The following is an 18914-nucleotide window of genomic DNA, read 5'->3' on the forward strand; positions in this document are numbered from 1 at the left end:
TGATTTCTGATGTTTGGGACTATACTCTTCTCTGTAAATTCCAAAAAGGATATACCAGAGTCACTAGAATCCGATGGATTTATAACACACCCCTTCTAGGAGTGCACTGAGATTCTTGTGCAAAGACTCTGCTTGGGTACCCTGCAGCCCTCTGAGCTAGGAGGGACCATCCCGCTCTCCCAGTGATATGCAGCACAAGCTCAGGGAGATGGTTGGCTTGCCCAAGATCTTGGACAGTTATGAGCGTTGAAAACAGGATGGGGGCTCAGCTGTATCCCCTGGAGTTTCACCCTCTCCCCTACTCAGGGAGATCCACAGCAACTCTGGTGGAAAGCAATGCTGTGGAGAAAATGCACCTCAAAATATTTCTTTGTTAAACTTGAACACCTGACCCATGATGCATAATTCATAGACATGTGTTGAATGTTGACAGCATGAATATTTAAACCTCAATATTTTTAAAAAGCAGCCTGTAGGCACCTGTAAGTGTTGCAGGGTGCTCTGTTATACCATTTACAACTGGTACCACGTTTGATGGTACAATCTCCGTTTTATGCACGAGGATGCTGACACTGCGAGAGTAAGTAGAAGAGTCCAGAGTCACCTCTCCTGAAGGTTGTAAAGCCATCATTCCAGCCACAGTGCTGCCATTTCCCCTCTGCTGAAAGTGGACAGCCAAATTAATGTAAAAATGCCATTTGGAGCAAGATACAAAGAAATGGCGTACAAGTGAAAAAATGAGTAATAAGCAATGCCTCTACATTCATTCTTTTCAGTGGCATCCCCAGCCCTTTAAGAGGAGGAATTGTAATCACTGCTTCTGCCTGGGGTAGAGTCAGAGCCTTAATGGTTGGTGTCTTCATAGTTTCAGAGACGATATTCATTGCAATCTTAATCTTTCTTTGCTTGTCTTTGCTGTGCAGCTCCATGTGATCCGCTTTTTTTCCCTTTCAGTTTCCCTTGTGTTTTGCTTTGACATCTTGAGGAGGTAAACTTGGGTCCTTAGATAGCGCAATACACGGTATTGGTCTGTACATCTGGTGACTTGGTCTACTGCCTACTGCCACTCCTGACCAGCCCCCCCTTGCTTGTACATGTGTGAGTATTTGTATGCAAATTAGATACAGCCATTACTTATTAATCATATCATCTATTTAAACATTTCTAGGTGGGTTGCATAAAGGAGAGGTATAGTGGGAGTCTTAGGGATATGTGAGATGAAAACACATCATATTTAACTTACAGCATAACGTTTCTGTTAATAAAATGCTTGTCAGGGAGAGAGACATTGGTCTGAAGCTTTGAAATGGGAAAGAGATCTTCACCCATGTGTTCCCAGGCCCTCCTAAGCAGAGTTAATACAGGAAGGGGAGGAGAGGGTACAAGAGTCTACAGTTAGCCAGAGTCCCTTAATAAGTGTTCCTTTCACCTTGCACTGAAAAGAGAGAGGACCGGTGGAGAGAAGCCCAAGGATTGAAGGGTAGAAAAGCATACTCCAGTGACCGGCGGTGTATGTGGCTAAGGGGTCTGCGACGGGGTTTGGCTGCAGTCAGACCTTGGACCCTAGCCCAGCCATGGTCTGGCTCTGTGCCCCTGTGCCCCAGGGCCCTCTTAGGCAAAATAGGGTTAGTGGTAGTATTTGAGAGTCACTGAATTAACATTTTGGCTGAATGGACTACGTTTTAAAACCAGGATTTGTTCAAGGCTTAAATTAAATAGCAACATCATAGAATGAGTCTCGGATATACGAAGAAATGTCAGTATTATTACAATTTTATTAATATGTTTAGTGACCAAAAATTTTAACTAATATTTTAATACATGGATACTTCCTTGCAGTATTTTTAAATGTTTTTTAGGAAACGATGAAATGGTATCATCAGGGGAGAACCAGAAATGCTTAAACAAAGTAGTTAGTACCTCAGCTTCAGTACTTAGTGCCGGGTTTTGAAGTTTACATGGTTATCAGTTCCCTTTGAAAAGACTTATATATCACTTTCAAAGGATTATGGGCTTGGGGACTTCCCTCGAAATCTGAAGTTAAAGCTTACCCCGCTTTCAGTGTAGAGGGTGCGGTTCAATTCCTGGTTGGGGAGATATACCTTGTGGCCAAAAACCCAAAAAGTAAAATAGGAACAGTATTGTAACAAATTAAGTCAAGACTTTAAAAATGGTCTGTATCAAAAAAACAACAAAACAGATTAGTGCTTTGTGTGAGTTCTTCATCTAGCAATAGGATGATGTGCATACAACTAATTCATACACACACGCAAGTTTTAACTTTTTATTTTGGAATAATTTTAGACATAGGAAAGGATGCAGACTCATACGGAGAATTTCTATATACTTTTCCCCAGATTTCTCCAAATGTTAACGTTTATTACATTTTAAAAATCTTTCTTTCTGTAACTTTTTTTCTGAATCATTTGAGAGTAAGTGACAGACTAGATAGCTTTGTGTGTTTGTTCTAAAACCAAGGACATTTACCATGATATAATTTTCAAAATCAGGAAATTAACATAAAGACAGCCCTGTTGTCTCAACCAGAGACCTTATTCAGATGTTGGCTGATTGTCTTCCTAATGGCTTTTGTAGTAAAAGAAAATGTTAAAAATTTTTGGTGGGGAAGGGAGGTGTCCGGAATGTGCCTAAGACCGTTCGCTGTACTTAGTTGTCATGTATTTTTAGTCTCCCTCAGTCTAAAATAGTTTTTTTTTTTTAATAATTTTATTTTTAGTCTCCCTCAGACTAGAAAAGTTTAAAAAAATAATAATTTTATTTATTTATGGCCCTGCTGGGTCTTCATTACTGCACAGGATTTTCTCCAGTTGCAGCGAATGGGGGGCGTTGCTCTTGGTGGTGGTGGTGCTTGGGCATCTCATTGCGGTGGCTTCCCTTGTTGCAGAGCACAGGCTCTAGGACATGTGGGCTTCAGTAGCTGTGGCTCTGGGGCTCTAAGGCATAGGCTCTGAAGTTGTGGTGCACAGGCTTAGTTGTTCCACAGCATGTGGGATCCTCCCAGACCAGGGATCCAACCCCTGTCTCTTGCACTGGCAGGCAGATTCCTTACCACTGAGCCACCAGGGAAAACCCTAGAACAGATTTTTGAACTGTATCTTGAGAATACAAGCCATTTATTTTGTAGGACCTTGAACTTTTTTTTCCCCTAATGTTTCTTCAAGTAGATTTTGGGCAAGAATACTGCAAAATTGATGTCCTTCTCAATGTCCTAAGAGGCACCATCTATTTTTCCCATTCATAGGTGGTGTTAATTTTGATCATTTGGTTAAAATTTGGTCTACCAGATTTATCCAAGAAAGTTACTGTTTTTTAATGTTTCTTCTTTATGTGTGTATATGTGTATTTTAAATTTATTTTTAATTGGATGATAGTTTCTTTACAATGTGAAAGTTACTATTTTTACTGTTTGTGATTATGGGTATCTTGTAAGGAGATACTTTGGGACTATGTAAGTATAGCATTGTTTATCACTTTCAACTACTGGTTTTAGTATCCACTGATGTTTCTTACCAGAAACAGTTATCACTGTGATAGTGGCTAAATTTTTTGTTTTATTTATTTATTTTTATATTTTTGATGAAAATTGTATGGTGGTTGGATTTTTAAAGTTTGTTATTTTAACTCAGGAACAGTTTCTCAGCTCTGTAAGTTGCTGAATTGTTTAGCATATTTGTGAATACTAAGATGAAGGAACAAGATGACTTTGGTCCTTTTTAAAAAATACTAGTTTGTTCTTCATAGTTTTTATGAACTTTATTATGTCAACATCAGTGATAAATCAGTGATTTACCAAGAACTTAACGGCTCACGATTTTGAGATCTTGTGAAATATTGAGGTAGCAGAGTTGACATTTTGTTCTTCGTTCTTCATAGAATGTAAAGAAGTTCCTAATTGGGATTTTTAGGTTCTTATCTGATGACTGGAGTTTCTCATAGTCTGTCTATGATATTCTTAAATGCAACCCCAGGGGTCTTTAAACCTGTTTTTCTGTCTCCTGTATTTCTTGAAAATCGTTAGCTGGATTTAGATTCTTGATCAGGCTCCAAGGTTCTCTCTCTCCTTTTTAAATTTATTTTATTTTTTAATTTTTGGGGTTCTGTAAATTGACCTTCATAGACTTTCTTTTACTTCTTACTTTATTTTTGCACGACTCTTTCATAAATGTCCTTTCACGGAGAGGCACTGAAGGTCTGCCTGTCTCTCTGTGGTATTAGCAACCACTGATGATCATCACCCGTATCACCTGTGAGCAGTTTCAAAATGGCCATAGTCTGTTTGTGTTATTGCTTCTCCATCTATCAGCTGTAACATTTTTAAAAAGAGAAATTACCTTTCATCAAATACTAAGTTACCTTAGATCAGAGATCAGCAAACTAAGGTCCACAGGCTAAATCCAACCCAATGTTTATTTTTGTAATTAAAGCTTTATTGAAACAGCCATGCCCATTCATTTGCATATTGTCTATGGCTGCTTTTGCACAGTTGAGCAGTTGCCACTGGGGCCATAAGTGGCCCATGTGTGCATGTATGCTCACTCAGTCGCTAAGTCATATTTGACTCTTTGTGACCCTATAGACTGTAGCCTGCCAGACTCCTCTGTCCATGGGATTTTCCAGGCGAGAATACTGAAGTGGATTGCCATTTCCTTTTCCAGGAGATCTTCCTGACCCAGGGATCAAACTTGTCAGGCACAAGTTTGATCCTGCTTGTCAGGCACATTCTTTACCACTGCGCCTCCTGGGAAGCCCTGTAAGTGGCTCACATTGCTGAAAAGATATGGCCCTTGACAGAAACAGTTTGCTGACCCCGGCTCTAGATCATATGGAAAAAGCAATTTAAATGTTTGATCCTTTCTCCAGTTTTCAGTTGTTGTCCTATTATCCTGCAAAGGTGACCACTGAAGTTTTTGTTTTTTGTTTTTAATATTGTTACAGATTCATGGATGTAAACCTATTTGGTATAGTTCAACTGACTTACAAGTATTATCTTTATTGAAACTCAAATTGCCACATCTTTAGCCAGCGGGAGCCTCTTCAAGTTGGTTCCTGAGTTTTTGTATATACAATCTTAGCGGTCTTTGATGCTTCCGGGATTACTGGTATGGTTCCAGGTTCATCTTGTGGATTTCCTGCCATAGACCTGGGGCCAGATATTTCTAGGACCTCTGCTTCCTTTCAGTGAAAGATGTTATTTAGAGACCATAGTCTGAATGCTAAGGATGCATATATAAAGCTCCTAGAGGATGTTCTGTTTAATGTTACGAGTGCATTAACTAATCCATAGAATTTGAAAATAGAATGTAATAGCTGTGATTTTAAAGCACATAGTCACTTTTTTGTTCTAAAAGTATGTAATGTTCTCTATTTTTTTTTTTTGGTATTTATTTATTTATTTGGCTGTGTGGGGTCTTAGTCATGGCATGGGGGATCTTCCTCATGGCATCACGCAGGATCTTTCCATGTGGCACATGGACTCTAGTTGTGATGCTTGGCTCAGTAGTTGTGGTATGCAGGCTCTCTAGTGTTGGCTTGCAGGTTTAGTTGCACCTTATCATGTAGGATCTTAGTTCCCCTCTGCAGGGATCGAACCTACATCCTCTGCATTGGAAGGTGGATTCTGTACCACTGGACCACCAGGAAAGTCCTAATGTTCTCTATTTTTAATGTCTTCCTAATAAAATTGTTAATAACCCTCCTATTAGTAATTGTAGTTGTACATTAGAATTGTTTTCTATCTTTCATGCTTATATTATATTCTTTCAGTAAAATATATGCTTATCTATTTCTGCCAGCCATTAGCATTTCACTGGATAAAGCTCACAAGGAGATTTCCACTCAGATTACATGTAGAATGCTTTCCTGTTTTTGAAAGGGTTTGTTCAGATAATGACAGCAAATCCAAACATGCTTCATTTCTCTGTTTCTCGCATTGTGACACTAATTAGATATATTGGTCACCTCTGTGACCACATGCTCATCCATCAGGCAGAAGTACAGGTGTTCTGAAGACTGAAGCTGAAACTGTACAACAGATTTACACTGAATGTTGAGGCTGAGGCCATATTTTTATATATTCCTAGGACCTACCTCATAGTTGCAAAGATTAAATAAAGTTTTTCAGGAGCATGTAGAACAATATTGAGTACGTAGTAAGGACTTTGTTGAGGTAACCTCGTTGTCAACTTTGGTGGCCTTGGCTTTTCAAGTCTCCCTAGCCCCTATGAAATTTAGTCTCTGTGTTGTACCATTCCTTGTATGAACTTGTGTTCAGTTTTGGATTGCTGGTTTTCTAGAACCCATATTCTTAGCAGTCCTGGCTGTCATATTTCCCTTTTGATCACCGTCACCCCTAGCACAGTGCCTTGTACACAAAATCTGTACTATATGGTTATTTGTGTAATTGCACTTCCCTCATTTTAACACAACCCACTCCAGTACTCTTGCCTGGAAAATCCCATGGATGGAGAAGCCTGGTAGGCTGCAGTCCATGGGGTCACTAAGAGTTGGACACGACTGAGCGGCTTCACTTTTCACTTTCACGTGTTGGAGAAGGAAATGGCAACCCATTCCAGTGTTCTTGCCTAGAGAATCCCAGGGACAGGGGAGCCTGGTGGGCTGCCTTCTATGGGGTCGCACAGAGTCTGACACGACTGAAGCGACTTAGCAGCAGCAGCATTTTGACACATCATGTATAATAAAATAAACAGCAAAAATCTGGCTTCCTGCTGGACATTGTTAGGCTAACAAGGAAAATTTATCATTCACTTTTGAGAACTTTCAGGTGTGATCTTTTTTTTTTTTATTAATACTTGGTATTATCTCTAATTAAGTACAAAGGCTTTTCCAGACACATCACATAGAGATCATTTTATCCACTGCTCGGTTTGGCTGCCAGTCTCTTGTCTCTCTCCTCAGCAATGGTTAAGGCAAATACCCTTTCCACGGGGAAGAGAGATCCACAGTTTGTTGCCTTTGCCAATAACGAAACTGTTCGAGAGCCGTGTGGCAAAGCTGTTGCTGTTCGCATCTTTCACATGAACTACATCAAAAGAGCCTGGGTGTCTCTCCTGGTTTGTAATTGCACCAGTTCTTCCCAGGTTAGCACCTCCAGTCACCATGCACAGGTTACCAGTGTCAAATTTGATGAAATCAGTAATCTTGCCAGTCTCCAAGTCAATCTGAATGGTGTCATTCACCTTGATGAGGGGATCGGGGTAACGGATGGTACAAGCATCCTGGGTTACCAGATGAGGGATTCCTTTTGTCCCCACAAATATCTTTCTTTGCACAATTTATACTTGGCCTCCTCAGGTGTAATACGATAAATAGCAAAGCGACCCTTGGTGTCATAGATCAAACAAAAATTCTCTCCAGTCTTATCAATGCTGATGACGTCCAAAAAACCAGCAGGGTAGGTTATATCTGTGCAGACTTTGCCATTGATCTTAATGAATCGCTGCATGCAAATCTTCTTTACTTCATCTCCTGTTAGGGCATAGTTAAGTCTGTTCCTTAGGAAAATGATTAGGGGTAGACATTTCCTCAGCTTGTGGGGGCCGGCAGATGGATGAGGGGCAAACACACCAGTCAATTTATCCAGCATCCAATGTTTTGGAGCTGCTACGAGTTTCAGGTGCTTCTTGGGACCCTGAGCCATGGCTGTGCTGGACACAAAAAGAGCTCAGGTGTGATCTTTGTTTTTTTAAAAAATATTTATTTATATTTATTTGTGTCAGGTCTTAGTTGCAGCGTTCGGGCTTTTCTAGTTGTGGTGTGTGGGCTCTGGATTTGAGCCATGAGGGCTCTCTACTTGTAGTGTGTGGGTTCTAGAGCAGGGGTCCCCCACCCTCGGGCTATGGTGCCAATGGGGGGCCCATTAGGAACTGGACTGACAGCAGGTGAGCAGCAGGTGATAAAGTGAAGCTTCATTTATAGTTGCTCCCCACCCCTAGCATTTTCACTTGAGCTCTGCCTCCTGTCAGATCAATAGTGGCATTAGATTCTCATAGGAGCACGAATCCTACTGTGCTTGAATCATCCCCAAACCATTCGGGATGGGTGGAAAAATTGTCTCCCGTGAAACTGATCCCTGGTGCCGAAAAGGTTGGGAACCGCCCTCCGAGAGCACAAGGGCTCTCTCTAGTTGTGGCTTGCAGACTCAGTTGCCCGCGGCATGTGAGATCTTAGTTCCCTGACCAGGGATCAACCCCGCATCAACTTTTATTGAACTTGTTACAGTATGGCTTCTGTTCTGGTTTTTTGGCCACGGGACCTGTGAGACTTTGTTCCCCAACCAGGGATGGAACCCACAGTGCCTGGGTTGGAAAGGGGAGTCTTAACCACTGGACCACCAGGGAAATCCTGAGGGAGGTCTTGTATGAAGACTTCTTCCCTCAAACTGTACTGCTAGTTAAACACATTTCATCCCCATTTTCCCTATGAACAAACCAAGGCAAAGAAGATAACTTACTTTTAGGCCACAAAACCTGTAAATGGAGGAGCTAATTCAGACCCACTCGTGACAGAATTTGCAATCCTTGACAGCTTCTTAACCACTGAACCACCAGGGGAGTCCTGGGTGTGATCTTTGATACGTTGATCACTGGTGGTTGATCGTTTTAATTTTCCTTTAAAAAAAGTTGTTTGTCTGCACTGGGATCTTCACTGTGGCACTCAGGATCTTTAGTTGTGGCATGTGGGAACTAGTTCCCTGACTAGGGATTGAACCCCGGCCCACTGCATTGGGGGCATGGAGTGTTAGCCACTGGACCACCAGGAAAGTCCCTTAATGTTACTTTTTATGAAGATTTCTTCAGTTCATCCCAGTTTAAGGCTGTACATTCTTTTAAAAATGAAGCAGATATCTGTGCTGGAGACAGAGTTCCCACTGGTATGTAGCTGTGGACATTCCTTCATCTGTAATACTGGGGGTATGTTAGCAGTTGTAGAAGCCATATGTTTTCATAGGCCTTTGCCAAGGAAAATACTTTAGAATTACATTAGCAACTCCAAGGTATTTTGGCTGTTCTGAGAGGACACATGGTAGTTTTCCAATTATACAAACAAGAGCTTTTGTTTTATGCTGAAGTTTCTTACAGGCTATGGGAACAATAGAGCCTCTATCAGCATTTTTCAGAGTAACATCCTAGGGATGTTAAGAGGTAGTACTATTGCTTCATTTCTGCAAGACTTTAACATGCCGGTGTGGTCTCTTAGCGGGGCCTGGTGGGCTGCCGTCTATGGGGTCGCACAGAGTCGGACACAACTGAAGCAACTTAGCAGCAGCAGCAGCACTGGTGTCTTAGAGGGGAGTGTACTATGCAGGATTCCTCTGGCTTATTTGACCAAGGCTTTCCTTGTGTTTGGAATACTACCATCCACCCAGTGTCCCTCACCCCATGCACACATTTCACTTCATAGTCCCTGGCTCCCAGCCTTAGAAGTGGTCCCTGATGCAAATGCTGAGCTCCCTGTACTTGAGCACATTGCTCTGCTGGTAAATATGTGACTTAACAATGATCCAATAGGCGCTTGTCTTCTCTGGAGCCTAATATCACTGAAGAACTTGGGGAAGGGGCCTGTTTTCTATGTGATTCTAGCACCAGGCATTTATATTTTTTCATTTATTTATTTTTGGCTATGCTGGATCTTTGTTGCTACACAGGCTTGTCTGTTTTGGTGAGTGGGGGCTACTCTCTAGTTGCGGTGCTCAGGCTTCTCACTGCAGGGGCTTCTTTTTGTTGTAGATCACAGGCTCTAGAATGTGCGGGCTTCAGTAGTAGCGGTTTCCAAGCTCTAGACCAGGGCTTCCCTGGTAGCTCAGATGGCAAAGAATCTGCCTACAATGCAGGAGACCTGGGTTCGATCCCTGGGTTGGGACGATCCCCTGGAGAAAGGAATGGCAACCCACTCCAATATTCTTGCCTGGAGAATTCCATGGACAGAAGAAGCTGGTGGGCTACAGTCCGTGGGATTGCAAAGAGTCAGACACGACTGAATCACACACACACACACACACACAAGCTCTAGAGCACAGGCTCAATGGTGGTGCATGGGCTTAGTTTCTCTGCAGCCTGTGGGATCTTCCCCGACCAAGGATCGAACCCATATCTCCTGCTTTGGCAGGCGGATTCTTTGCCACTGTGCCACCAGGGAAGCCCAGCACCAGGCGTTTAGAACGTTCTTCACAAATATTTGTTGCATGAGTGAAGGGTCTGTCGATCCCTTCATTTTGAATAGGATCTCATGGGACCAGAGCTCTAGCAAACCCACTTTAGGAATCATAGCTTGGTCTTCACTTTCAGTGTGAATAACTGGAATTCTGGTAGACCTTCATAATGCTACTGAATGTCCTCAGTGCATCCACCTAGCAAGGAAAACTGTCAGTATTTTTAAAGATGATGCTCAGTCTTTGAAATCTCTTGTCTCAGCGGCACATAGTAAATCAGCTGCGATAGGAACTTTCATTTCCTGATACCTGTCCCTGGGCCCATTATCCCCAGACAGCCTGCAGCCCCCTCTCACATTATTAGTTACATAAATGGGAGTTGGTGTTCAGGCCATGGGGGAGGGAGAAATCAGATGCCCCTTTGTGTACTCATTAACGCAGGCAGAACAAAAGGCCCAGCTTCGTTTTCAAGTTCAAGTTTGGCTCACATGTGGTTCTCAGTAGAGATTATGATCTCAGGTAAATTAAAAACAAATGTTAAAGAAGTCATAATGAGGTAGACGGAGTTCAGGATTCTTGTTTTTCAGCACTGGGGTAAACAGACCCCTCTCTAAAGCAGACATTCACCTCCCCTCTTCCACTTTATCTCTCTGCCCATCATTATGATTACTGTTCACTTTTACTTCAGTTAACCAGACAGGTAGGTGTGTTCATACGGTCTCATTTCAGTGTACTCAAGTTTGTTCACCCATCTCCTTGTTTTTCTGAACCAGGCAGGTAGACATTTAGTTCATTCTACTATCGCATCAAGTAAAAAGGGAATTGCACATTTGACAAAATGCCCCCTTCCTTGGGCAAGGCCCCCAGTGGCCTGCTCAAGGGAGCTCAAGGCCAGCACGTGAGGCGAGAGTACCCACAGGATCCCCCTGTGTTCTCCTCCCCCAGGCCGAGTTCCCAAGCATATTCTTGACTGGAGCTGGGGAGTCTTGGGGCCCGGTGATTTTACGCACTAAATGAGACTCTGTATGTCTGTGCCAAATTAAGTCTGTGGGCAGTCTTTACGAGCACAGTAACCGTTTTTACAGATGTAAAGAAGCTCAAAAGTACTGTGTATGTTTGTAGTCTCAGTCCCTGTAAAGTTTCCATGAGCACACTGCAAGGGCTCTGTCCACGGAAATTTAGTTCTTCTGTTCTTACCCTGCCTGCCTCGTCACTCTGTCAAAGCACATGTCATATGAATGTGTGTGTGTGTGTGTGTGTACACGTTTAATTCTCCAGTGGGGGCAGTTTTGTCCCCCAGGGGACAGTTGGCAATGTCTGGAGACATTTTTGGTTGTTACGACTTGGTGGTGGGGGCGGCGGGGAGTTACTACTAGCATCTCGTGGGTAGAGGCCAAGAATGCTGCTTAACATCTTAAAAGGTACAGGATAGTTCCTCACAGCAAAAAAGTTATATTGCCCCAAATGTTCATAGTGCTGAGGCTGCAAAACCCTGGTGTACAGACAACATAGTATATCATACATGAATAAACCCATATGCATGTGTGTGTATGTTCATAAACATATGTGGCTATGTGCATGTGCATATGTGATTATATGTGTATATGCGTATACAAGGGCTTCCCAGGCTCAGTGGGTCAAGAATCTGCCTGTCAATGCAGGAGCCAAGTGTTCGATCCCTGGGCTGGGAAGATCCCCTGGAGGAGGGCATGGTAACCCACTCCAGTATTCTTGCCTGGAGAATTCCATGGACAGAGGAGCCTGGTGGACTATAGTCCATGGGGTCGCAAAGAGTTGGACACGACTCAAGTGACTGAGCACTCACACACATGATGCATATACATGCCGCACGGCATGGCCAATAAAAGGAAAACATAGCAAGACTTGTACCTGAATTTCTCTTCTTTCTGAGCAGTACTTTTTCGCAGAGATAGGAGTCTATTTTTGAGGGTGTTCAGTGTCCCAGAGGAGTATTGCATACATTAACTCACTTAATCCTCAGAATGACCCTACAGGTGGGCACTGTGGTTATTCCTGCTTTACTCTGGAGGAAATCAGGGCTCAGAGAGGTCAAGATCTTTGCTTTAGGCCACTCAGCCTTCCACGGGCGGGGAATGATTTAGAACCCACTTTTGCTGCCTCCTCCCACAGGGCACCACCTCCCACTAGGCCATGTGGTGGTGGGAGGGGCTTTGTGAGTCTGAGGGACATGGCCTGGACACGGCCTGTACAGTGGAGACGCTGAGCGGGATGGCCTGTGGGGCTCCTTCCAGTGGTTGCATTCTGAGGTTGCAGTTTGGAAATGGTCAGTTGTGCCTGAGCATTGTCTCTGAGAAGTCCTGAACCTATGAACCTGAGACACTATGAAACCTATAGGGTTTTTTGGACCCACAGCCCCCTGCTGGGCCCATAGCACTGGCTTGGAGGCTTCTGGTTGGGGGCAGGGGAGAGTAGGAGGGATAGTGGCAAGTCAGCCTGCCTGGGCCGGGGGAGCTGGATGGGGCAGGACTGGAGAGACCCTGCTGGTTTTCCTGCCTTCCCCTCCTTTGTCCCTCCTTTCCTGCTCAGGAGAGGCCTGGGGCTTCATAGGAGGTGAAGGGGGGCGGGCAATTGGTGGTAATTACTCACCATTTGCACAGACAGTCGGTGTGGCCTGGTGCCTCCAGGGATGGCTGAAAAGCTAATATGAGACTTCCCTGGTGGCTCAGTGGTTAAGAATCTGCCTGCCAATTCAGGGGGTGTGGGTTCGATCCCTGGTCTGGGAAGATTCCACATGACGGGGTGGGGGGGGGTGGGGGGGGAGGGGACGGGGGAGGGGACGGGGGAGGGGACGGGGGGGCGGGGGACAGCTAAGCCCATGGGCCACAACTACTGAGCCCTCGCTCTAGAGCCCAGGAGCCGCAACAGAAGTCAGTGCTCCGCATCTGGAGAGTAGCCCTGGCTCTCCAAAACTAGAGAAAGATTGCACATAGCAATGAAGACACAGCACAGACAAAAATAAATAAATAAAAAATTTAAAACAAAGTGTTAGAGGAAAGCAAGCGTTCCGTGGGAAGTAAGGAAGGTGCAGAGTAGCCTCCTAGGGGAGGGGGAGTTAGAGGTACATACTCTAGTATCCAAAATATACAGTAGTCATGTACTGTTGTGCGAGTAGGACCGTAAGGAAGGCTGAGTGCCAAAGAATTGATGCTTTCAAACTGTGGTGCTGGAGAAGACTCTTGAAAGTCCTTTAGACAGCAAGGAGATTTCCTAAAGGAAATCAACCCTGGATATTCATTGGACAGAATGAAGCTCCAATATTTTGGCCGCCTGATGTGAGCAGCTGACTCATAGGAAAAGACCCTGATGCTGGGAAAGATTGAGGACAGGGTGAGAAGCGGGTGACAAAGGATGAGATGGTTGGATGGCATCACTAATTTAATGGACATGAACTTGGGCAGACTCCGGGAGATACTGAGGGACAGGGAAGCCTGGCATCCCATAGTCCATGGGCTCACAAAGGGTCGGATGTGACTTAGCGACTGAGCAAGAACAATAACAATCCAAAGTATAAACAAGGAACCAGCCACACTGCCATTTAAGCGCCTGCTTCGTGGGCAGCAGCTGGAAAGCTGGCAGCCACAACATCTACCCAGAGGTTCCCTTAGCCTGGCCTCAGAACCCCAGGAGCTGAGCAATGAACAGGGTGTGTTTTGCTGCCTTGTCCCCTCTGGCATGGTTGCTTTAGAATATAGGCACCCATTGCCCTCTGTCTGGGACCTCTCTGTCTTTCTGGGTTTGGTACCCGAAGACCATCTGCAGACTCCGTGGGAAGCTGAAACCCACCCAGACCTCCAGGGTCCAGCTTTCCTGAGGGCTATTTCAGCACTTTTCAAATGTATTTTGCTGTGGGAAGATAAGAACCTGTTTAAAAATAAAGTCTGGGACTTCTCTGTTGGTCTAGTGGTTAAGAATCCACCTGCCAATGCAGAAGACATGGATATGATCCCTGGTTCAGGAAGATCCTACATGCCACAGGGCAACTAAGCCCGTGTGCCACAACTACTGAACCTGTGCTTAACAGTAAGAGAAGCCACCACTATGAGAAGCCCTCGCACTGCAACAAAGACTGGTCCCAACTTGCTGTAACTAGAGAAAGCCCACGCGCAGCAACAAAGACCCAGTGCATCCAAAACTAAATTAACAATTAAAATTAAAAAAATAAAAATAATGTTATCCAAATCCTGTGCTCAGAGAAGTTTGGGTACAGAGAGAAAGCACCACCTTGCAAGTCCTGAGAAAAATCATTGTGTCTGGATTGCCAAAATCACTCTAGGTTAGGTTAGAATAGTTTTGGGAGATGATAAAGTTTCCTGTCTCCTTTCGGGGGAAAATAAAAAAACAACAACAAACCACAACACTCTGGGGTTTTCTACTCTTGATGCATCTTGCATTTGCATGTCCTGCTCTAATGAAATGTTGTCATGCCTCTCTGTAAGTGGGTAATTGAGTAGAGCAGCATGCTAATTTCTCTGTCAGTCAGGCCTGCAATGAGGCCTGGCTCTTTGGAGATGGTCCAGAACCGAATAGCCGGAGCTCACCTGCCGAAGAGCCTCCTGGCACCAGAAACCCCCCGCCACACCTTCCTGTCTGTCCTCCGAAGGTGGTTTTCCACCCTAAGAAAGATCTCCGTTATTGAAGGACCGTGCCTTTAAATCTGCCTGCATCTCCATCTCTGGTACAAATTGTCTTCCCTCCGGGCGAGTTTCTGTCTCCAAGTTGGCTGTGAGGAGGTGGAAGCACAATCGGGCTTTGTGTTGGAGGAGGGCTCTGCAGCGCCCTGGAAGGTGGGATTCAGCCTTGTGTAAATAAATAGCAGGAGGCACCCGCATAAGGCCAAGGGGATTCCTGGAACGGGAGAGAGGCTTGTGCCGGAGACCAGAAACTCTTTCTGGTGTTTCTTCTGCAGCCTCTGTAGCCTCTTCCGCCCTCAGGAGCCTTTCAAATGGTCTCTGGGAAGCCCTGGAGCCCATTCTCTTGGAACCACTCTGGACTCCTGGAGCTCCTGGACCAACCACTGACCCTCAGGACCCCGGTCTGCACCCCTTTTGTGGTCCAGAGAGATGTGCCTTGCCCCTCAGGTTCACTCTGGGCTGCTCAGGTTTCCTACGGAACCAGTGGGCAGACAGACGCCTTCCCTGCTTCAGCTTTTCCTCAGCTTTATGCGTCGGTCATTGTGCGCATGCCCAGTGAGGTCCTCTGCAGAAAGAACCCTGGAGGCTGAGACAGGCACCAGTAGCTGCCTGCATTTTGGAGCTCTCATGGGGTGGGAATGGAGGCAAGTTTGGCCATTATACCACTTTCCGTATCGGGGCCTGCCCTCTTGACTGGTTTGGGGGCTGGGCCTTTTGCCATCTGAGAAGGGAGAAGCCCTGAGAAAATTAAAGGTCTTATTCAGGCTTTCTTGGCCCACAGCCCATGGAAGCCTTGATGAAAGGGATGCCTGGGGAGAAGTGGGACATCTGGCTCCTCTCCAGGACCCCTCACAGCAGGCCTGGGCCGGGACCAGGCATCCCCCTGGCCCTGCTGCCCTGGCAGCATCCTCCTGCCACGTCGGCCAGTTTCCTTCTGCCCTCCAAGTCCTTCTCTGCTTCCTCTCTCCATCTGCCACTTAGGGGGCCAGCTTCCTCCCGCAGCATCTCTACTGCTTCCCTGGGATCTCGGCGCTCTGAGCGCTGGTCACTGGGTTGCTGGGTTTCCGAGCCTGCCTGCCACTCTGACGAGAGCTTTGCTTAGTATCCACACGTGCTCGGAGGGATCCGGGGATCCCAAATGGCTCTGTGGTAAAGAATCTGCCTGCCAGTGCGTGCCAACTGGAAACGTTGGTTCAATCCTTGGTCAGGGAAGATCCCCTAGAGAAGAAATGACAACCCACTCCAGTATTTTTGCCTGGGAAGTCCCATGGACAGAGGAACCTCGTGGGCTACAGTCCATGGGGTCTCAAAGGGTCCGACGTGACTTAACAACTAAACAACAATACATTTCACTGGTACGAGATACAAGCATGACAATGAAGTCTACTCAACACCTCTGCCTTCTTTTGTACTTTATTATAATCGAGCTGAGCCCTGAGCACTTCTCTAAGTCAGCGTCAACCCAGCCTTCCTCCCCATTCTCAGCTGCCTCTGTGCATCAACATTTTTTATCTATTGCAACCCTGTTTTCCTGCTCATCGTAAAAATGCCTCCCTTAGCCCAGTGCTTCAAAATTATGTGTTATAGGAAGAAATAGATGAAGTCTAAGTTGAAAAGAATGTTGTGTGTAACAATAACCTTAGACTGGAGATTGCCCAAGGGAGAAAGACAAGTTGAAAAAAAAGTGCGCAGGAAACTCTTGACAGTGGATTTGAGCTCATCTTTTTGACGTCTCGGTGCATTTTTTTTTTAAGTTAAGAGGCTTAATTTTATTCCAGAAGATCGTTTGCTAGTCATTTGTATCGAGAACCCACAAATCATTCCTGTTTAATTGGAGTAAGACAGGGTGTGGTTGTCAAGGGCTGTCTGGGCTCCCCAAGCCCGTGTAGAAGAATGAGCGCCACAGACGTGTTCCATCAGCTCGCAGACGTATGAATGCCTTTACTAGGCTGACTTTGGGGAACATGCCAGCATCCTTCCAGCTAAGGATTTGCCAACCACCTTACCCTCAGAAAAAACACCCACTTCCCCTGCCCGCATCCTTCTTAGTACTGTGACAGCTTTGACTCGCAGAAATTTTTCTCATTTAATGAAGTGCTGATTCCAGAGTCTCCAGGAGAAGTTACAGTTGCCCAATTTCCTGGTAAATTTCCAGGTTCCTTGGTGGTTTGGAAGCAGGGTATATTTTAAGGTAAATAAAGTCTATAAAATGTGATTTGGGTGCTTGGTTTTCAGTGCCAGGGCTTGAAGTGATTGGCCTTTGTGAGACAGGAACAGAAGACAGTCTGAAGGCTGTGGTCTTCTCTAAGTCAGGTTCTGAGCTGTGAGTGAGGGGAGGTGCGCCCAGGTGGATGGGGATGGTTCCCTGCGCTCCAGGCCCTCCTTCCAGCCCAGGACTTGCCCACCTTCTGGGATGCCTGCCTTCTGGAATGGGATGGTTGACCACCAGGGAAGGAATGACTTCCATGTACAAAGAACCCTACACCCCTGTTATCCTGGTCTTTGTGGGGAGCCCTGTTAACACATGAAGCACATGGGACATACAACAAGCCCCCATTTGTACCCTCGTGTGTGCATGCATGTTCAGTCGCTTCAGTCGTGTCTGACTCTTTGTGACCCTATAGACTGTAGCCCGCCAGGCTCCTCTGTCCATGGGATTCTCCAGGCAAGAATACTGGAGTGGGTAGCCTTTTCCTCCTCCAGGAGATCTTCCTGACCCAGGGAGCAAACCTGGGGCCCCTGCACTTGTGCAGATGCAGCTCATGTGAAAGGCTGAGAATGAAGTTCCACACTGCGGGTTGAGGGTTTGTGGTGATGAACTTGGGCAGGGGGCCTGCACTTTGGGGCAGCCCCTTGGCTAGGTTGGTGCTGGACTCTGGCCTGAGAGCAGGAACAAGACCTGGAGGGGGCCTGGGCCTGGTGGGGTCCTTCAGGGAGAACCCCAGCTCCTGGATCAACCTTCCGGGGTGGGGGCCAGGTGAGCACCCCTTGTGGGAGACGGAGACCGAGGATCTAAGTAGGCAGGCCCAGCAAGGCAAACCAGTGGTGGACCACAGGCCTGGCCGACTGCCCTCAGAAGCAGGTTTGGAGCTCAGAGCCAGGAGTGCCCCTGAGGTTAAGAATTACCCATCAGAGATGCTAAATTTATAGAACTGCTAATCTAGAATCAAGCTTATCCACTACTCCTAGGTGTTTATTAAAAGAGAAGTTCTTAGGGAGTCTGGGATGGACATGTACGCACTGCTATATTTAAAATGGATAACCAACAAGGACCTACTCTATAGCACAGGGAACTCTGCTCAATGTTATGTAACAACTTAAATGGGAAAATAATTTGTAAAAGAATAGACACATGTATATGTATAACTGAATCACTTTGCTATACACCTGAAACTGTGACAATATTGTTGATCAACTATATTCCAATATAAAATAAAAAGTTGAAAACAAAACAGAGTTACCCATCAGAATTCCAGGGAACCCGTGGTAAGTTCACATGCCTAATACAGGTGCCCGGAATCTCTAGCTTGTGGAGCTCCGAAACATGTACTTATTAAGAGCTCCCTTTTAAATGTTGGTGCGTAGAACATATAGAGACCCCCCTGCCTCGGGCACACATGGGATCTGGAGGCTGCTCTGTGGGTACAGAGAGAGCTGGGCCCAGGTGGACAGTGAGTGAACAAGGAGATGGGGCAGTGCCTTACCCAAACCAGGCCACCCCTTCTTAAATCCCTGATTCGCAGAGCAGTGGTCTCACATTTTCTCAGTCTCTGCAGATGTGTTATCTCCTCTATTTCTAGCTGAACAAAATCATTTCAGCCTAGCACGGATCAAGCCTTTCCATGCTCTTTTGTCCTCGTGGAAGACACTCTTGTTTCTCCTTTAAGATCATCTCTGGGGTCACCTTCTGTTGCTTTAGGGGTGATGTCTTGACCTCTTGCTCCCATATACACCGCAGATGGGGTATTCCCACTTTAGCAGCTGTCTGTTTATTTCTGGAATGAGGCTAGGCTTCTGGAGGTCTAGATACTGGTCTCTATTTCATCTTTGGG

At 45.5% G+C, this 18914-nt stretch overlaps 1 protein-coding gene and 1 pseudogene across 5 annotated transcripts in view; one reads left to right on the forward strand and one right to left on the reverse strand.

Moving 5' to 3' along the window:
• Positions 1–18914, forward strand: part of TCF7L1 (transcription factor 7 like 1) — a 191176-nt gene that overhangs the window by 11550 nt on the left and 160712 nt on the right. The gene's annotated exons all lie outside the window — the stretch shown is intronic.
• On the reverse strand, positions 6890–7678 carry LOC145547456 (small ribosomal subunit protein eS4, X isoform-like; annotated as a pseudogene).

Source organism: Giraffa tippelskirchi, chromosome 4 (assembly GCF_054371585.1).
Source record: "Giraffa tippelskirchi isolate mGirTip1 chromosome 4, T2T-mGirTip1v1.2.pri, whole genome shotgun sequence".
Taxonomy (NCBI): Eukaryota; Metazoa; Chordata; class Mammalia; order Artiodactyla; family Giraffidae; genus Giraffa; species Giraffa tippelskirchi.